The sequence below is a fragment of the Monodelphis domestica genome, chromosome X (genome assembly GCF_027887165.1).
Source record: "Monodelphis domestica isolate mMonDom1 chromosome X, mMonDom1.pri, whole genome shotgun sequence".
In the NCBI taxonomy this organism is placed as follows: domain Eukaryota; kingdom Metazoa; phylum Chordata; class Mammalia; order Didelphimorphia; family Didelphidae; genus Monodelphis; species Monodelphis domestica.
In genome coordinates this window covers 76,444,095-76,464,691 of record NC_077235.1, presented here as the reverse complement: position 1 = coordinate 76,464,691, position 20,597 = coordinate 76,444,095, and the positions used below count along the sequence as shown (strand labels likewise).

The 20,597-nt window shown below is 43.4% G+C and overlaps 1 long non-coding RNA gene across 1 annotated transcript in view; it reads left to right on the top strand.

Annotated features, from left to right (window-relative positions):
• LOC130456160 (uncharacterized) overlaps window positions 1-19,402 on the top strand; it is a 79,352-nt gene extending 59,950 nt beyond the window's left edge. The window contains exon 3 of the long non-coding RNA XR_008914689.1: window positions 15,772-19,402. This is a non-coding gene — a long non-coding RNA (uncharacterized LOC130456160). The remainder of the gene's footprint in view (window positions 1-15,771) is intronic.
• The last annotated feature ends 1,195 nt before the right edge of the window (window positions 19,403-20,597 follow it).

The window sequence follows — 20,597 nt, the reverse complement described above, 5'->3', positions numbered from 1 at the left end:
ATGCCAGATTTCAGAACATAGAACATCAGGGCAGGGAGAGACCTTAGAACTTGCAGTGTCCCAACTGGGAGGGCCTCATAACCTGGAATATCAGTACCAGGAGACATCTTAGTACAAGGATTGCTAAAGAGATGCCCAGAGGTAGAATGACAGAGGGGACATTTTGGAGAATGTGGAACATCAAACAAAGGAGAGAACTTAGAACACGGAATGTCATACATGGGAAGGAGCTTAGAACACGGAAGGTTGAAGCTGAGAGAGACACTGGAACATAAAATGTTAGAGCAGGGAAAAGTCTTAGAACTGAATGTCCGTGCTGGGAGAGAACTTAGAAAAGGGAATACCAAACATGGGAGGATCCTTATTATTTAAATTCTTGCCTGAGAGTAGTCACATGAAATATAATCTTAAACCCATGAGAGATTTCAGAACACAGAATGTCAGGGCATGGTGGGAACTTAGAACATAGAATGTAAGGTCTGGGATACATCTTGGAATATGATTTGTTAATGATGGGAGAAGAAGTCTTAGAACATGAAATAACAGAGTTAGGAGAAACTTTGGAACAGGGAATGTCCTAGCTAAACCTAAGAACAGGGAAAGTAAAATTGGAGGAAACCATGTAGAACAGTAGAGTTGCAGTGACCTTAGAACATGAAATGTTAGAGTAGGGAAAGCCTTTTGAATATGGAAGTTTGGAGGTGGGAGAGACATTGGAATATGAAATGTGAGTACTGGGAGGAATCTTAGAACATAAAATGTCAGAGTTGGTGAAAGTCATAGAACATGGAATGAGAGAACTGGAAGTCTTTTTTTTTTAAACCCTGATCTTCCCCATCTTAAAATTAATACTGGGTATTGGTTCCAAGGCAGAAGAGTGGTAAGGGCTGGGCAATGGGGGTAAAGTGACTTGCCCAGGGTCACCCAGCTAAGAAATATCTGAGGCCAGATTAGAAACCAGGACTTCCCATCTCTGGGCCTGGCTCTCAATCACTGAGCTACCCAGCTGTCCCCTAGAAGGAATCTTGAACAGAGAATATAAGATAAGAGAAGAAGTCATGTTAAATGAAATTAAAAAGCTATGAGAGATTTGAGAACATAGACTGTGTAGGGGGTAGGGAAGAGATGAGAACATGGAATGTCAGAGTGGAAAGAGGCCACATAACATGGAATTTCTGATGCAATGGGCCATAGAATGTCAAATATCGAATGTATCTTGGCATATGACATGTCAGAACTATGAGGAAGCTTGGACCAGAAAGCATAGAACTTTGTCAGTGCTGGCAAGAGTCATAGGTCATCAGACAGAGAATGCCAGAACTGGATGAAACTTAGAACAGAGAATGTCAACTGGAAGAAGCAACATAAAATAGAATTTCCAATAGATGAAAAATTTGATGAGTGTCATGTTTGAGGACCCATTAGAACACAGACCATCAAGACTTTGAGAGAATTTATGATATGGAATACTGGTGAATTAAGGGGGTCTTAGAATATTGATGGCCAAAGTTGGAGGGAGATGAAGTCTTAAGACTTAAGAATGTTCGAGCTGGGAAAAAACCCCTTAGAACAGGGAATGTTAAACTTAGGAGTACCCTTAGAAAATATCATATCAGAGCTGGAGGAGGACCTATAAAATGACATTGTGGAGCTATGAGATGCCTTAGAACAGAATATGTCAGAATAGAGTCTTTAGAAGGAAAAACATCAGAGATGAGAGAATGTAATAAACAGAAGGTCAGAGCTTTTAAAGGTTTTAGAATATGGAATGCCCAGATAGGGAGGAAGGTTAGAACACTGAATCTCAGAGCTAGGAAAGGCCATCAAATACAGAATGTCAAGAGTGGGGAGATCCTTTAGAACACGGAATGATAGATAGAGCTGAAAGTAACCTGTGTTCATATAGAGAAAGCCAGATCTGGAATCATAAAAGGAAATTTGAATGTAGAACATCGGAGCTGGGAGAGACCTTAGAACATGGAAGATCCATGTAGAGAGAAGTCTTAAAACACTAAATGTCAGTTCTGAGAGGAACTTTAGAACAGAGAATGGCTGGTTTAAAGTTCCAGAATGTATTGGACAGAGAATGACAAAGCAAGAAGAAACAATGGGATAGGGAAACAATGGAGCTGGAAAGGACTGTAGAAGATCAAATGTTAGAACAAGAAGGGGTCTTAGGACATCAAATGTCAGGGTTGGAGGAGACTTTAAAGTATAGAATGTAAGGGCAGAGAGAGAAATTAAAACAGGGACCTTAGACCATGGTATGACTGCTGCAGTGATATAGAATTCTGGTAGAATGTCAGAGATTGAATAGACCTGGGAACATGGAAACTAAGAACACAGAATATCAGCTTTGCTAGCTCTACAGAAAATAGGATGTCAGACTGCTAGAGATGAGCAGGGTCTTAAATCATCAAATGCCAGATCTAGGAAGAATCTTAGAACAGAGAATATGAACACTAGGAGGAATCTTTGAGCAGAACGCGTACAATTGGAGGTAACAAAATATAGAATGACAAATCTCAGAGTGCCTTTAGAACATGGAATATCAGAACAGCAAGGAACCTTAGAACAGGTAATGTCAGAGCTGGGAGAGACCTTAGAAAAGAAAATGTTGTTGAGAGGATTCTTAGAATAAAAATAGTGGCCAGGAAGACCCATAGATCAAAAACCTGAGAACATGGAATAATAGAAATGGGAAGGAGCTTAGAAAAGAGAATGTCAAAGCTGGGAGCTGTCTTGGGACATGGAATGAATTAAGCTGGGAGGGGCTACAACAAATATGAGAGCTGGGAGGGACATGAGGAGAGAGAATGCTAAAACGGAATGTCAGCTGGGAGGAGCCATAGCAAATAGAATGCCAGACCTTAGAACATGGAATGTCAGAGCTGGGAGGAATATTAGAAGAAAAAATGTCAGATGACAGAGGGATCTTAGAATATGGTTTATTGGGGGCAGAGAGACCTTAAATCAACCTTAGAACCCAGAATATCATAGCAGGGAGGAACCATACCACAAAGAAAGTTATTTGGAAGAGGCTGAAGACGAAGAACACCAGAACTAGGAGAGATCTTAGAATGTGGATTGTCAGAAGTGAGAAATATCTTGCAACATGGAATATCATAAATGGGAGACATGCTAGAACATGGAACAAATGGCATCTGAGTTTTAAGGTTACTCCCGACATTTGATATATTAAGATCTTGTCCATCTCTAGCGATTCATGTTCTAAGACCATCTCTGACATTCCATACTCTAAGGTCCCATTAAGCCTTTGTAATCTGTGTATTAAAATTGCTTAGAAGTTTGAAATTCCATTTTATATGGTCTCTCCCAGTTAACAATTTCTATTCTAAAGATTCCAGGTTTCATGACTTCTAACTCTGACATTCTATGTTCCACAGTCCCTATGAGATCTGGTATTCTTTTATTTAACCCTTACCTTCCGTCTTGGAATTAATGCAGAAGAGTGGTAAGAGATCCAGTATTCCAAGCCTCCTCCCAGTTCTAACATTCCATGCTCCAAAGTCTATTCAGTATCTGACATTCTATGTTCTATGCTCCATTCCAGCAGAAAATCCACGTTCTCTGATCCTTCCTACCTCTAACATTCCATATATGATCTTAAGTCACGATAAGCTCTTACAATCCATGTTCTAAGGTCTTTACCAAGTCCTTTTGTGTTCTGACACTCTGTGTTCTATCTTTCCTCCCAGTTTAGGCCTTCCTCTAACTTGACATTCTCCATTCTAAGATTCCTCCCCGCTAGGACATTCCATGTTCTAAGACTTTTCCATTTCTGACAATCCATGTTGTAAGATCTCTTCCAGTTCTGACATTACATGTTCTAAGATATTTCTGAATCGTGAACTTCTGGGGTCTCATCAAACCCTGCCGTTCTGTATAGTCTACGTTTTCTTCACAGCACGGACATTCTATGCTCTATGGCACCCCCTAGCTGACACTCTCTGTTCTAAGCATCTTCCCAGCTCTGACATTTTGTGCTCTGAGACATTTGCCTCTGACCTTTTTCTTTTCTAATTGTCTAAAATCTTATGCTAGCTCTCAGCTCTCCATTTTCAGTGGCTGCCACCAGCTCTGTTTTTGTATTTTTCCCAGTTATGGCACCGGAAGATCTCTCTCAACTCAGTCATTCTGTGCTCTAGGACCCTTTCCATCATCTGATATTCTCTCTTCCAATATTTCTCCCATTCTGACCTGAAAAACCATTCCAGCTCTGGCTTTTTCTAAGATCTCTCCCAGATCTAGCATTCTTTTTGCTATCATCTTTCCTATCTGACATTCCATGTTCTAAGCCCACTCGCATCTCTTACTTTCCATGTTCTAAGATCCTGTTCAGATCTAACATTCTTTGTAACTAGGCTCTGACATTCCATGTTTTAAGAGCTCTCTCATGTCTTACTTTACACATTCTAAGACCTAGCCAAGCTCCGACATTTTCTTTTCCTTTCTTTTTTTTCCTTTTAAACATTATTTTATTTGGTCATTTTCAAATATTATTCATTAGAAATGAAGATCATTTTCTTTTTCTCCCCCCCCCCACCCCTCCCAATGGCGATGCGTGATTCCTCTGGGTATCACATGTGTCCTCGGTCCGAACTCTTTTCCATGTTGTTGGTATTTTCATTAAGGTGTTCATTTAGAGTCTCTCCTCAGTCATATCCCCTCCACTAACATTCCCTATTCTAAGCATCCTCCCAGTGCTGACATTCTATGTTCTAAGACTTCTCTGTCCTCTGACATTTTTCACTAATAATCCTACCAGCTCTGAAATTCTGTGTTCTAAACATGTTCCCAATTCTGACATTCCATGTCCTGAAAAGTCTCTCCCAGTTCTGACATTTCTTGTTTTAAGTTCTCTCCCAGCTCTTAAATGCCATGTTCTAAGATTCTTCCAATCTGTGAATGATCTATTCTAAGATCTCTCCTAACTCTGATATTCTTTGGTCTAAGGTTGCTTATATTCTTGGCATTTCAGCCTCTGACATTCACTTCTCTAAGACTTCTCTTAGCTCAGCTGGTCTTTATTCTAAGGTCTTTCCCAGCCCTGACACTCTCTGTTCCTCCCAGTCCTGATATTCCATGTTCTAAAAACCCTTTGGGGTATGACATCACATTCTAAGCTTCCTCTCCCCTCTCACATTCCATGTCCTGAGACTCCTCTTATTTCTGACTTTCTATGTTCCATGGACTTTCATTGGTGTAAACCTTAAAATTCCTTAGACTTATAAATGTTGGAAATTTCACCATTGGGATATTTCATACTTGGAAAATTTCTTACTGATAGTCTATTGGAATATGAACCCCATTGGCATGGGAGGTTCCTCCTCCTCCCTTCTTAAGATTACTTTAGGACAGAAACCTTTTGCTGAACAATGGAAAGGACTTTGACCTATGCTTAAGCATAGAACAGGAATTTCTTTGAGTCATGATTGATTTTAGAATTGATACAATGGAGATACTTGGAATCAATCTCCACCCTACTCAGTCCTAACAGGATTGAGGAAGGGCTGCAGCATAGATCAAAATTTAATTATTCCAATCTCTACCCTACTCAGGTTAACAGGATTTAGGAAGGGCTGTAGCAAAGGATCAAAGATTTAATTATTTGAAAATATGACCTTCAACAGACATGTGCAAAGCCAGAGACCTCTGGGCGGTCCTGGGTTAAGCTAGAGCCTCCATTGACAGGGAAATTGATGAAGAGTGATTGGTAGATGTGAGGACTGAGGGGAGGCAACTTGGATGGTGTCCTTAAAGATAGGAGGGTCTGGAGACTCGGGGAGAGAGGTGGATTTTTGGGTCGGTGTTGTTCCTGGGCTCTGAGAAGCTTGCTCTGAAGGAAGCTGAAGGTGGGGGCCTCTGAGACTGTTTCTCCATTTTGGTCACGTGAGTAATAGGGACTGATCTCTTTTCTTTGCCCCAGCTATCTAAGGGCCTTTTGGCCCAGCCTAAACAGAAGGGGTATTTAAGCCCTATTCCCTTCTCTCCCTTTTTTCTCTCTCTCTCTCTAATTCCTTTCTTCCTCCTATTGTAATTAAACTCCATAAAAGGTTGACGGCTGACTTGAGTTTTCATTTAGGAATTACATAGCTGAATTCCTTGGCAACCTTAAATTAATATATATCAGTCTTTTAAAAGTGATTTCCTTGTCACATTGGTCAGACATTCTGTATTTTATGATATTATCAAGGGACACTCTATTTAGAAGAGAGAATATTCTACCCTCACCCTCACTTCTCTGATATCCTCTCTTCTAGTATTCCCAATAGTTCGGACATTTCAGATTCTAAAAACTCTGCCAACTCTAATATTCCGTATTCTAAGGTCTGTCCCAATACTGACATTCTCCTTGCTCTGACCCCTCCCAGATAACTTTTCATGTTCTAAACTCTATCCCAGCTCTTCCATTTTCTCTTCTAAGATCCCTTCCAGCTCTGACATTCTATGTTTTAAAGTTCCTTCCAATTCTGTTATCACGTGTTCTCAAAAATCTTGCAACTCTGACATGCCATGTTCTAAACTGCCTTCCAATCCTGGCATTTTCTTCTGAAGATCACTCCTAGCTTTGAGTTTCTGTTCTATGGTTGATCCCACCTTTAATCTTAAGTTCTATGACTTTTCCCAGCTCCGATATCCTATGTTCTATGGAACTCTCAACTGACATATCCCAAGTTCTAAATTCTGTCATAAGGTCAGAACTGGGAAGAAGCTTAAAACAGAGATTGTCAGATCTGGCAGAGACCGTTGCACAGTGAATGTCAGAGCTGGTGAGAGTCATAGGACAAGAAATTCCAGAGCTGGGAGGGAGCTTTGAAGGGCGAATTTTAGCTTGCAGAGATCACATAGAATGGAATATTAAAGAAAAGAAAAGAGAACCTTCATGCTTAGCCAGGCCTTAGAACAAGGAACGAATGTGAGTTGAAAGGGCCCACAGGAAAGAGTCAGAGCTGGTAGAAAGTTTAGAACATGGAATGTCATTTGGGAGAAATCGCATAAAATGGGATTCTTTTTATTTTTAAACCCCTCCCTTCCATCTTAGAATGAATACTGTGTTTTGGTTCTAAGGTAGATGAGCAGCAAGGGCTGGGCAATGGGGGTCAAGTGACTTGCCCAGGATCACGCAGCTGGGAAGTATCTAAGGCCAGATTGGAACCCAGGACCTCCCATATCTAGGCCTGGTTCTCTATAGTACACTGAGCCACCCCACTGCCCCCATAAAATAGGATTTCAAAGCAAGAAATAACCTTAAAATATAGACTGGCGAGGTGGAGAAAGACCTTGGAAAACAGAATGTCGGGGCTTAGATGGGTCGTAGAAAAGAAAATGTCTGATGTAGGAATGTCAGAGATGAGACACGGAACATGGAATGTCAGTTGGAAAGGATCACTGCAAATAGGATGCGACCTTTTTCAAAGCACAGGTTCTGGGAGCAGTGTGGGTAGCAAGCTGCCTGCTTCGAGCTGAGGGTGAGGAAAGGAAGAGAGCCTGCCGGGATATTATCATTGAAGCTGGCAAGGTGAAAAGGCCTCTTTGCGTTGAGTTTCTGAAGATGGGAAAATGTTCTAAAAACGGTGATTCATCCAAAGGTGTGCACAAGCTCCGCGTGAAAAGATAACCAAGAACAGTGGCGGTAGGAGATGTTCCGAGCTCCCTGCCTTGACAGGGTCTTGAATTCTGCTTTATTCCTGCAGCAGAAGGTCCTGAAATGGGTGCCGGTGGATGTTCTCAGCAGCTCACAATTTGGATGCGTGTCTGCACGAATTCCCAAGTCACGAGGAAGCTTTGTAGCGACAGAGATGCCCTGAGAAGCCAAGATTCCACTCGGATGGGCCTCTTCCACTGGCTGCCTCAGGGCTCAGCCCTTTGACCCCCTTCCCTGTTCATCGCCCAGCTGCCCGAGCCTAGGTCAGCCGCCCAACAAGTGCTCCGTTTGTCCCATCATTCCATGCAGGCTCAACCCCTTGCCTAAAAGATATCCCTTAAATTAGTGTTTCATTTCCTTTAAAGTTGAAATAAGGCCAGCCTCATGGGATGCCTTTCCTGATCCTCTGAGGTGTTCACACCTTCCCTTTTCAAATCATCTTGGCTTTCTCTGTTAATACTTGTCTACCCTCATTGGTTGATTTGGGGCAGGGATTTTGCGGCTTGTCTCTATCCCCTTGCAACGAGGGGGCACTTTCTAAATGCTTCTTGAATTGAACAAATTCACCCTTAAAATAGAATTGGGGACAGAAAGATGCCTCAATGGATTAAAGCCAGACATAGAGATGGGAGGTCCTGAGTTCAAATCTTGGCATCAGACACATCCTAGCTAGGTGACCCTGGGCAAGCCACCCCCACCCCCAATTGCCTAGCCCTTAGCACTCTTCTGCCTTGAAACCAATGCTTAGTATCAATTCTAAGACAGAAGGCAAGAGTTTTTAAAAAAATGGAATTTCAGGGACAGCTGGGTAGCTCAGTGGATTGAGAGTCAGGCCTAGAGATGGGAGATTCTGGGTTCAAATTTGACCTTAGACACTTCCTAGCTGTGTGGCCTTGGGCAAGTCACTTAACCCCCATTGCCTAGCCATTACCACTCTTCTGCCTTGGAACCAATACACAATACTGATTCTAACCCAGAAAGGAAGGGTTTAAACAATAAAATTTCAGAGCTTTGAGAGGCTTCAGGACATGGGTTGAAAGAGCTGGGAGGGTTTTTAGAACCTGCAATGTCAGAGCAGGGAGAAATCTTAAAGCAGAGATTATCAGATGGGGGAAGGGTCTTCAATCATCAAATGCCAGAACTGGGATGTTCTCTAGAACAGAGAATGTCAGAAGTGGAAGAGACTAGAACAGTTCATGCCAGTCAGCAGAGGCCATAGAACTTAGAACCTCAGAGATGGGAGTTGCCTTACAGGGTAGAATGTCAGAGTTCAGAGAGATTTTAGAACACGGGATGTAAGAGTTGGAAGGAGTATCAAAACACAGAATGTCAGAACTAGAAGAAAGCTTTGGACAGAGATTATCTACTGATCCGAGGAGATGGAAAACAGAATGTTTTAGAGTTTGGAGAGATCTTAGAACACAAAATATCAGATCTCAGAGAGATTTGTAGAGAGAAAGTCAGACAGACAGAGAATGGGAGAGCCCTTATGACAGGCAATAGTATATCTAGGAGATAGCTTAGAACATGGAATATCAAAGTTGGGAACAACCTTAAAACAGAGAATGTCCAAGCTCAAAGAGCCTTTAGAACAGGGAAGAACAGGGAATGTTCAATCTGGGTGAGGCCATGGACCATAGAAAGGTATAGTCTGAACATCTTATGCAGGGGAAGAGGGGAAGATGCCTTCCCTGACTGTCTCCTCCACACCTCCTTCATATGAAGAGATGGCCCTTCTTGCCAAGGCAAACATGCCCAAGTTATCCCATTCTGTCCCATTTTCTCCAGCAGATTGCCCCCAAATCTCTCACTTATCTCCAGTCTTGCCCTGGCTACTGGCTGCTTCCATACTATCTACAAAGAGTCCCATGTCTCTCCCAAGCTGGAAAAAACCATCCCTTGACACATCCACCCCAACAAGCTCTTGTCCCATATCTCTACTCCCTAAATTCCTCAAGAAGGCTGACTATCTGTGGTAGGTTCTTCTGTTTCCTTTCCTCCCATTATTTCCTTAACCCTGAAATCTAACTCCTGACCTCATCATTCAGAACTTCTCTCTCCAGAATGACCTTAACTGCCAAATCAAATAGCATCAATTGAATTTCCATCCTGCTCCAGAAAGACTTCTCTGCAACCGTTGGCGCCATCAATACTACTATTCTTCAGACTGTCTTCTCTCTAAGCCTTAATGACACCCCTTTCACATGGTTCTCTTCCTGCCTGAATGTCTTCTCCTCCTCCTCCTCAGTCTCCTTTGCTGGGATCTCATTTGGGTCGTGCCTGCTAAGCATGGGTGTCCTCCAAGACACTGTGCTCAACCTTCTGCTCTTCTCCCTCTATATTAGTTCATTTGATAATCTCATCAAGCTCCCATGGATTCAATGATCATCTGTGCTGATGGTTCTCAGGTCTACTTAGTCAACTCTAATTTTTCTCCTGCCCTTGAGTGGTCTTGAATCTCCTACTCTCCACTTGACCTTTTGAACTAGATGTCCTGTAGACTTCTTAAACTCAATCTGTCTAAAACCGAACTCATTCCTTTCCTCCCAAGTCCTCCCCCAATCCATTATTGTTGAGGGCACCATTATTCTCCCACTCTACTAGGCTCACAACCTAAGTGTTCTCTTCACTGCCTCAGTCTCTTAAATCCCTGCCTCACCCCATACCATACCCAATCTATCTCTGAGACCAGTTGATTGTATCTGTCTCCTGTGCCCCCTTCTCCTCTCTGACACTGTTACTACACAGGTGTAGACCCTCATCGCCCCATACCTGGCCATCCTGCCTCCCGTTTCTCTCCACTCCAGTCCATCTTCCACTCAACTGTCAAATTGATCTTCTGGAAGCAGAAGTTTGACCATGTCCATAACCTCCAGTGGCTCTCTGTTACCTTGGATTTGATGGCTTCCTTCCCATCTTCTTACTCCTTCCTTACTGGTTCCAGTATTCTACCATCTATCAACAGTGACATCCTTACTGTTCCTTGGACATGACACTCCCTGCATTTTCACTGGCTGGCCTTCATTCCTGGAACTCTCCCTCCTCATCTCTGCCTCCTTCATGCCTTCAAGTCTCACTTCAAATCCTACCTTTTTCCAGAAGCCTTTCCCAGTCCTACCTGAGTGGAGTGCCTTTCCTCTGAGACAGCCCTCGATGTATCCCAACAAATAATAATAATAATATTAATAATAATGTCAGCTTGGACTGTGGTCATTGGCCCTTCTGGCTTCTGCTCTCTGCCTCCTCTGTGCTATTTGTCAGAATAATCTTCCTTATGCATAAGTCTAGTCTCTCCTCTGCTTTAAAAATCCTAACTGCCTCCCCATGTTGGATGAATTCATTTACCTGGCAGTCGAGGCCCTCCATACTCTGGCCCATCCTGACTTTGCAGCCCAAGGCTGTAGTAGTCTACCCTTTGCCCTGTAAACATGCCAGCGTCAGTGTGACACAACAGAAAGTACTTTGGCTTTAGATTCCAAAGGTTCAGATCCCACCCATCATCTGTACCAGTCGTGGGGTTCCATCACTGCAGACCTCAGTCTCCTCCTCTGTAGAGTGGGGAGATTAGACTAGATGGCCTCTTCCCGCTCTAAGTCTAGGAATGTTGCTTTACTCGGGCCATTCCCACCCACCCCCATCTTTGCCTCCTGAGTTTCCATCTTGTAAAACTTAACCAAATGGCACTTTAGAGGGACTTTAGAGACGGGGAGGACCTTAGAACACAGAATGTCACAGCTGCTAGGGAACTCGACAGGGAATGGCAAAACTGGGAGGGCCCTTCAAACAGGGAATCTCGGAGCTGGGAGAACTCTTGGAACCTGGAATAGCAGAGCTGGGAAGAGCTTTAGAACAAAGAATGTTAGAGTTGGGGGGGACAGAAAATATCAAAAGCCTCCCCCAGCTCACCTTTCAGGGCTGACCTTCCCCCAGGATCTCGTACCCTACTCCTGGCTATGTGACGCTGCGTCTTCCCCTGGGTCTGAGCCCATTTCTGCCTCGGCCCATCCACACTTGAGGCACCAAAGGCAGAAGGGAGAGAGGATGGGAGGGCAACTGGCATAGCTCGCATCGGTTCGGTTCCCTGGTGGGATTTTTTTCCACGTGAGACACGGCCTCCTTCTTGGGCCTCTGATGTGTGCCTGCTCTCTCTTAGAAGGAGGCCTGAGGGGCAATGGGTGGCCAAGCGCGACTACGGTCTGAGATCGCTGCCAGCCCCTCTATCAGAGGGGGCGACCTGGAGATCAGTGGAAGCCAGGGAGGGGAGCCCGCGACTGGACGATTACAACAATCGTTTTGGACTTTTAGGCTCACTCCAGGCAGTTGCCATCTTCGGTGGGGGTGAGCGAGGGGAGGCTGCCCCCAGGCCCCAGCCTGGCAGCGGGTGCCCTCCTTATCCCGCCCATCAGGGCTCTTTGGTCTTCTCTTCCCAGGTCCCTTACTCAGTGAGCCCAGCCTTGTAAGAAAGGATAAAAATGGCCACTAGGTGGAGCCACAATGCACAGAGAGTCAGGAAGACTTCATTCCAATCTAACCTTAGACACTGACTAGCTGGGTGATGAGGGACAAGTCCCTGTCCTGCTGTCTGCCCTCAGTTTCTTCATCTGTAAAATGGGGACAATAATAGGACAGCCCTCCCAGGGTTGTTGCCAGGAGAGAATATGAAAGAATAACGGGAAAAGCTCTTAGCCCAGTGCCTGACACATAGTAAATGCTATGTCAACATTAGCCACCCTTATTCTTTTATTGTCATCAAAAGAAAAAGAAAATAAGAGATTCAGCAGAATTAGCCAACCCGTCACTTAAGTCCAAAGGCCCGTGCAGCATCCCCGCCTTTTGAGATTCTCACTTCTTTTGGCCATTATCCTTGCAGAGCATTCACTTTGGTTCCTCCATGTTGTTCTCTCTTTCAATTGCCCCAGTCACAGATTTTATCCATTCTACTTGCTTCACTTTACATTGGTTCACAACTCTTCTCTCTCATCTCTGCATCCTTCAGTCATCATTTCTTCCAGGAGACTACCTTTCCACGGCATCTAGCCACCACTCTTCCTTTAGCTGGTCCCCAATCAAGAGTACAGAATAGATTGATTAATTGTCAAATCAAATAGTCTTTTCTCCATCTTCATCCTTCCTCTCTGTAGCATTTGACACTACTGATCACTCTTTCCTCTTGGATACTCCCTCCTCTCTAGTTGGGCATGGAACCATTCTCTCTTCCTACTTATGTGACTTCTCCTTGGTCTCCTGTTCTGGAACATCCCTAGTTGTGGATATCTCTTGAGGTTCTTCCCCCTCCATTTTTGTTCCCCTCCCCTCTCCTCTCCTTGATCTCATTAGTTATCTATCCATGGGTTCAAATATTATTTCTATGCAAATGACTCCCTCATCTATAAATCCAGCCCTATTCTCTCCTGCATTATAGTTCTATGTCATCAACTGCCTATTGGACATCTCAAGCTCAACATGGCCAAAACAGACCTCATCATCTTTTCCCCCAAGCCCACCCCTCCCTTTCCCTCTTCCTATTGATGGTAGTAGCACCATCCTCTTCCTCATCTGTAGTCCCAGCCTCTGGGTCATCCTTAAGAATTCATTGACTCTCCGGAGAGTCCAGGTGTTGTCCATTTTGCTTCCACAAGTCTTCCATGTCTCCCTTTCTCTCAGCTCCCACAGCCACCACTCTCCTACTAGTTCTCATCACATCTCACCTGAGCTATTGCAATAGGCATCCTAATTGGTCTTTCTGCCTCCAGCTTATCCCAGATCCAGTCCAGCTTCCACACAATTGCTAAAGTGGTATTTCTAAGGTGCAAGTCTCACCTACTTGGAGTGGATTTCCTCCTTAACTCTGCCCTTAGGATTCCTCATGAACTTCCACATAACCTTCTACATGATGCCATTGTTGCTCCTGCCCCTGTCCCCAGTTGCTAGTGCCTTCTCCATCATTGCTGTAGCTCGGATTCATCTTGTATATTTTGAAAATACAGAGATATATGAATATAAACACACACGCATGCATGAACACACATTGGCCCCTTCTAGCAGAAGGCAATCTCTTTTTTAAACCCTTACCTTCCATCTTAAAATATATATTAAATATTGGTTCCAAGGCAGAAGAGAGGTAAGAACTAGGCAACTGAGGTGAAGTGACTTGCCCAGGGTCACACAGCTAGGAAGTGTCTGAGGCCAGAATGGAACCCAGGATCCCCCATCTCTGGCCTGACTCTATCCACTGAGCTACCCAACTGCCCCAAATGTTATCTTCTGGAGGGCATTATTCATTTCATTCCATTCTTTGTATCATCAATGCTCAGGAGGAACAGAATAAATGCTGTCAAATGATTGATTGCATGGGGAGCCTGTAACCGTGTCCCTTGGGGTGTTTTCTTGGGGGTGCCACATCTGTATTTTTGTCTCTCGTGTCTCTATATGTCCTTGTGTGTGGCCTCCTGTGTCTACATTTCCATATGTGGTCTCCATCTCTTTGTGAATCCTGGTCTCTGAATGTACAACTGTGTGTCTTTGTGTGTGTGTGTCCTTGCACGTGTGTGCCATTGTATTAGTGTGTGTGTGTGTGTTGTGTGGGGGGATATTCAGGCCTCTTTGTGGGTCTCTCTGAACTTCTGAAATGAATCTTTTTTATCGGGTAAATGACCTAGTCCATATTTATGTGGAGGGCGTATGGGTATGTTGCATCTTCTTCCTGGATGTGTCTCTCTGAATCCAAAAGATGATTGCATTGAGTGGCTATTTGGCACTGAATCTGCTCCAGGCCCTGACTATTGGGCTGAAATCTAATTAGGAGATTGCAGGAATTGCCATAATTCATTTGGCTTTATTTCCTCTGCCAGGGTTTGGGCCCCTTCCATCTCACTATGTTAATCTACTTAACTATTTGAAAACTTGGGGCTAGAAGGGAAATAGGGACAGACACAAACTATCAGAAGCTGGGGGAGGGCGTTAGCGCTGGGAAGCAATGGCCTCAGAGTCATACTGGGCCTTAGAGAAAAATTAGGTCTTGGATCTCCAGCTCCTGACTCCCAGGCTAGCAATCTTTATATTACACTATGATGTCTCAGGGTCAGCTGGGAGGTCCAGTGGATAGAGAGCACCAGGCTTGGAATATGGAAGATCTGAGTTTAAATCTGGCCTCAGACATTTAGTAGCTATGTGATCCTGGGCAAGTCACTTAACCCCTGTTTGCTTCAGCTTCTCATCTGTAGTTGAAACTGGTAAAGGAAATAGCAAACCACTCCAGTATCTTTGCCAAGGACTTTGTCCATGGAGGCACATAGAGTTGGACTTAACTGAAGGACTAAACAACAATGATTTCTTATCTCATCAGCTAAGGTGTTTGCTGAGAACTCATTTAATCCTAGATTTGAGATGAGAAAATCTGGGTTCAAATCCTGGCCTTGCTATTAACTACTTGCATGAACTTAAGCAAGTACTTTAATCTCTCTGGATTTAATTTTCCTGATCTGTAAATTAAAGTAATTGTATCCAATGACCCCCTGAAATCCCTTCCAACTCTAGACCTATGACCTTTTTCCTAGGTGTGTTGTCATTTTCACAGGGGACTTCGAGAAAAGCCATAAATGTAATGAAATTTCAGTGATGGCATTCCAGCTACTGTGCCATGCCATAGGTGTGTGTGTGTGTGTGTGTGTGTGTGTGTGTGTGTGTGTGTGTTGGGATAGTAGACAATACTCCTCTTGGCAATTTGACTCCGTTTTATCTCTAAGATCTATGCCATCCCTCAAGCCTAACCTGGGGAAGCTGGCACAGGCTCTGCCTTTCTCTCTCCTCCCTATCCTTAAAGATCTCCAAGCAGATAACTTCGAAGCAGTTTGAAAAAGAGGAAAGAGGACCAGACTGAGAGTCAAGGGACATGAATTCTAACCCCAGATCACCCATTACTTCACTTCTCTAAGCCTCAGTTTCTCCTCTGTAAAATGACCAAGCCTATTCTGAGGTCCCTTCCAACTGAAACATTCTGTGATTCAATGAGTCTTACAACCATGATGCTTGAGCAAAAATATTGAGAACTAGTGATGGGGGGGGGGGTTTCCTGACAATCCCATTTCCTCTTTTGTCTCCAGAATTCAGCTGAGCTGTTTTTTTAACCCAAAATAGAAGGGATGGCCTCTGGCAACTAATGAAAAATGGACGCAAGGGCAGAAATGGAATTCCTCCAAGAGATCCAGGAAGTGTGGGGGTCACTGGCTTGGGAGGAAGGAAGGGGTGGGATGGGGGGAACATGGGAGAATGGGGCTCCTGCCTCTCCATTGACTGTGAGATTTAATCAAGAAAACCTCAAGGATTCTGTCCCCAGGCCTGAAGGGAAGACAGAAGCGTCATAAAAATAATTCATGTTTCTGGAGCCTTAAAGTACTCATTGTATTACACAATGAGGTTTCACCCGCTAAGGTAATAATGATTGTCATCGTTATTATGATTAAGAGTAATAATAATAATAATAGCTAGTATTTGTATAACAGTTTGATTTCCACTCAGAAGAAAATCTCTCTTGGAGTGTCCCAGGACTCTGTTCTGTTTAACATTTTTGTCAGTGACCTAGTCAAAGGCATATTCATCAAATTCAAAGATAACACAAGGCTGGGAGAGAGAGACCTACCACATTGGATGACACGAGGATCCAAAAGAATCTTCCAAACCTAGAAGAGTATTTGAATCCAGTCTACTAAGGAAGATGTAAAGTCTTATACTCAGGTACCGAAAAATCCATTTCACGTTTACAAGATGGAGGAGACATGGCTAGACAGCCATTTTGTAGGAGCATTATGGGAGTTTTAATGGGCTGTGAACTTAATAAAAGTCAACAGTATTATGTGACAGCCAAAAAAGCAGGTGCCATCTTGGGCTGCATTGAAGGGCAGAGCATCATCATCATCATCAGAATAATAATAACGATAATAATAATAATAAAAAACAAGAGAAAGGACCATCCATCAGTGAGAGAAAACTTGCCTTTTGTTCCATCCAACACTATTTCCATGCTCATGTTGTCTTAAGACACATCTGTGAATATACCTTTGAATAAATGCAAAGAAATGTTTAAAAGGAAAGGAGGTAGCTGAAGCTAAAGATAATGCTTTTCTAAATTCAAAGTCTCTAAGTCTAGTCATGTCTAGTCAACTAAGCTTTTGAAAATGTGCCAGGTATAAGGAGGTGATGAGATCATAGCTAAGTAGCATGTTGGGTTCTGAGTCCTTTGGTTTAAGAAGAGCATTGATAAACTGGAGAACGTTCAGAGGAGGGCATTCAAGGGGCCTGGAATCCAGGGCATTTGAGGCCCACTGGAAGCTCTTTTGTATGCCTAGGCTGGAGAAAGGCAGACTCAAGAGGCCCCTTGATAGCTGTCTTTATGTGTTCGAATGGTTGCCAATGGGAAGCACGATTTGACTTGTTCTGTTTGGTCCCAGTTGGAAGAACCAAGATCAAGCAGTAGAAGTTGTAGCGTTCTGAAGTAGTCAAGATAGAAGTTCAGCTGTTGGGGTCAGAGGCAGATCAAAGCAGATTTTCTTTCATATTAGTTTATTTAGGGTTTTATTTGGGGTTTTGGTTTCATATGAATATTCTCTTACAACAAGGACCAATATGGAAGCATGTATTGCATGATAACACATGTATAACCCGGGTCAAACTGTTTACCAGCTCCAAAAGCGGGGAGGGGAGGGAGAGAGGAAATCCAAATCCTAAAATGTCAGAGAAGAGTTGTCACAAATTGTTCCTCCATGCAACTGAAAAAATTCTATCTGTCTGTCTGTATTTATTTGTGTAGCAGTCAGATTGCCTTAGAAGAGAGCATGTTTAGTCTTGAGCATGCTCGGTATTGCTCATGGCTGGGAAGGCCTCTGACCCTTGACCCCAGCTTCTCCCAGGTTAGGCGGGAAAACAGGTTTCTTTGTTCTCACTTGGTTAAGAGAAACCACACCTATGCCTTGTCATTGACCAATGAGGGTCATCCCTATGTACTACGTAGCAAAGGGTATTTATGGCCCAGCAAGCTCCGCCTCGCCCCCTCTCTCTCTCTCTTTCAGGCTAGCTGATGGCTGTCCTTGCAGGAGCTTGGCCAGAGGCCAAGCTCCATCTTTAATCTTTCTCTATTCATCTCTCTGACCTGTGTGGTATTAAATATGGATCTTGGACTGGTAAAAGCCTTCGGAATAGTCCTTTGATCAGAGCTTGGCTGTGGCTCATTGATAATTAATAAAGACTCATTCTGACCACCTCATATCTCTAATAGGACTCCGTCATCCCCCTCGTGGTATCAAAAACTTCTATCCTGTCTCTATCTTCCTACCTTGTGGCTTCTCTCCCCTCTGAGAGACCACAATCTGTCTCATGGACCTCTGTTTCCAGGAGAAGCTGGGGGCCATTAAAAGCATAGCCCAGCTTCCAAAAGCAATCGGTCCCATTCTTCTCCCTGAGTTCATCTCATTGGCTTGTATACAGTGTCCTTACGAGATAAATGGACCTCTGGATAGAGAGATGATGAACATAGATTGTAAACTGAGGCATACTTTAAAGCACAGTCAGTGCAGGAACCTATCTGGTTTTACTATACATGCTTATACCAGGGATTTTGTTCTTGATTTCTTAGTGGAAGAAAGAGAGAGAGAATGCAGGTGTGAAAACAAAATAAAATTTAATTAGAAAGAAAGAACCCAGATATGTAGACTGATGGACCAACTCAAAGAGCTATCCTTTTCATTTCATAACCATTCAGACTGCCACATAAGCACCGGTTGTTTCTTGTCTGTTAAAATAAAATCCATTCTCTCCTTCTCTCACTATCTCTCTGTCTCCCTCTCCCTCTCTCTGTCTCTTTCTCTCCCTCTCTCTCTCTGTCTCTCTGTCTCCCTCTCTCGGTCTCTCTCTCCTTCCCTCTCACTCCGTCTCTGTCTCTCTGTATCTCTCTCTGTCTCTCTCTCCCTCTCTCTCTTTCTCTCTGTCTCTCTGTCTTGCTCTCTGTCTCTGTCTCTCTGTCTCTTTCTCCCTCTCTCTTTCTGTCTCTCTCTCTGTCGTCTCTCTCTCCCTCTCCCTCCCTCTCTGTCACTCTGCCTCTCCCTCTCCCTCTCTTTCTCTGTCTCTGTCTCTCTGTCTGTCTCTCTGTCTTTCCCTCCCCCTCTCTCCCACTCTTTCTCTGTCTTTCCCTCCCCCTCTCTCCCACTCTCTCTGTCTCTCCTTCTCTCTGTCTCTTTCCCTGTCTCTTTGTCTTTCTCCCTCACACACACCCTCTGTGTGTGTACAATGGTATTTGGTGGTTGACTTGGCCAATGTTTCTTAACTTTCTTCCTGAAGAAAACCATCGTGGTTATTGGTGGTGACCTTATGTTTGGTACCCTTGCGTCGTGTTTTCTGGGGTTTTGCCATCCTCCTCTGTGCCCACCTTTGCACTGAAGTTGCCCTCACCACACCAAGGGTTAACGTATATGTTGACTTCATGGGGAGGATCTTAAGTTCTTCCAAGAATTTCTCAACTCTTAATCCTCTGGAACAGATGTTGGTGAATAAGCTGCAATTAGCTTCATGGTGGTCTTTTGGAAATGCTGCTTATGAGCAGTGTGTTCTGAGGTGACCAAATGTCCCATGAAGTGATGGTTTCTGATGCCTTTGGCCACACAATAAAGCCGCCTCTTTTCTTTGTGCCTCCAGTGAGAACCTGTGAGTGATTGTTCCAATTAACTACAACTTCCTTCATTCTTTCTTCTGGTTTCAGTTACAGTGAGAACATCAAGACTGACAAGCTTTGGGTGCCTCGGGACTCTGTCTATGCCTCAGTTACTAAGTAAGGCATGTTAATGACTTGAATTAAGAACCAAGAGCTGTGCCACCATCATTACAGAAATAGAAGGACTCATCCTGTACTGAGGGACGTTTTCTCTTTTTCTTCTATTTCTTTCATTTTGAGGCTATCTTGGCCAAAGGATTCTCCATGGAATGGCCACATTTCTGACCTCAGAGAGGGTTGTCCTTAGAAAGCAGTCCCAGGCAATTACAGTGTTGTCACCAAATCTTTCCAGAATCAGAGAACTGGAATTTCTAGAACACAGGCTGAGTAAGCCCTGGGAGGAGGGAGGGCCTTAAAGGACAGGCATATAATACATTTGCTGCATTGTCAAACTGGACGTTTTCCAAAGGTTTCCAAGAACACCTTCAAGTGAAGGGGTATGGAATAGGCAATGAGGAGACCAAGCTATCACTCTGTGTATGATATGATCGTCTACTTAAAGAGAATCAACTAAAAAGCTAGTGGAAATAATCAACAACTTTGGCAAAGTTGCAGGATACAAAATAAACCCGCATAAGTCATCAGCATTTCTATATATCTCCAACATATCTAAACAGCAGGAATTAGAAAGAGAAATTCCATTCAAAATCACCCTAGACAATATAAAATAATTAGTAATCAATCTGCCAAGAAACACAGGAACTATATGAACACAACTACAACACACTCTCCACACAATTAAAACTAGATCTAAACAATTGAAAAAACATTGATTGCTCATGGGTGGGATAAGTTAACATAATAAAAATGACAATCCTACCCAAATTAATTTACTTCTTTAGTGCCATACCCATTGAACTACCAAAAACTTTTTTACTGAATTAGAAAAAAACCATAACAAAGTTCATTTGGAAGAACAAAAGATCAAGGATATCCAGGGATCATGAAAAAAAAAAGGGAAAGAAGGTGGCCTAGCAGTCCCAGATCTCAAATTATACTATAAAGCAGTGGTCATCAAAACAGTATAGTACTGGCTAAGAGACAGAAAGGAGGACCAGTAGAATAGAGTTGGCGTAAGTGACCTCAGCAAAACAGTCTATGATAAACCCAAAGAGCCCAGCTTTTGGGACCAAAATCCACTATTTGATAAAAATTGCTGGGAAAATTAGA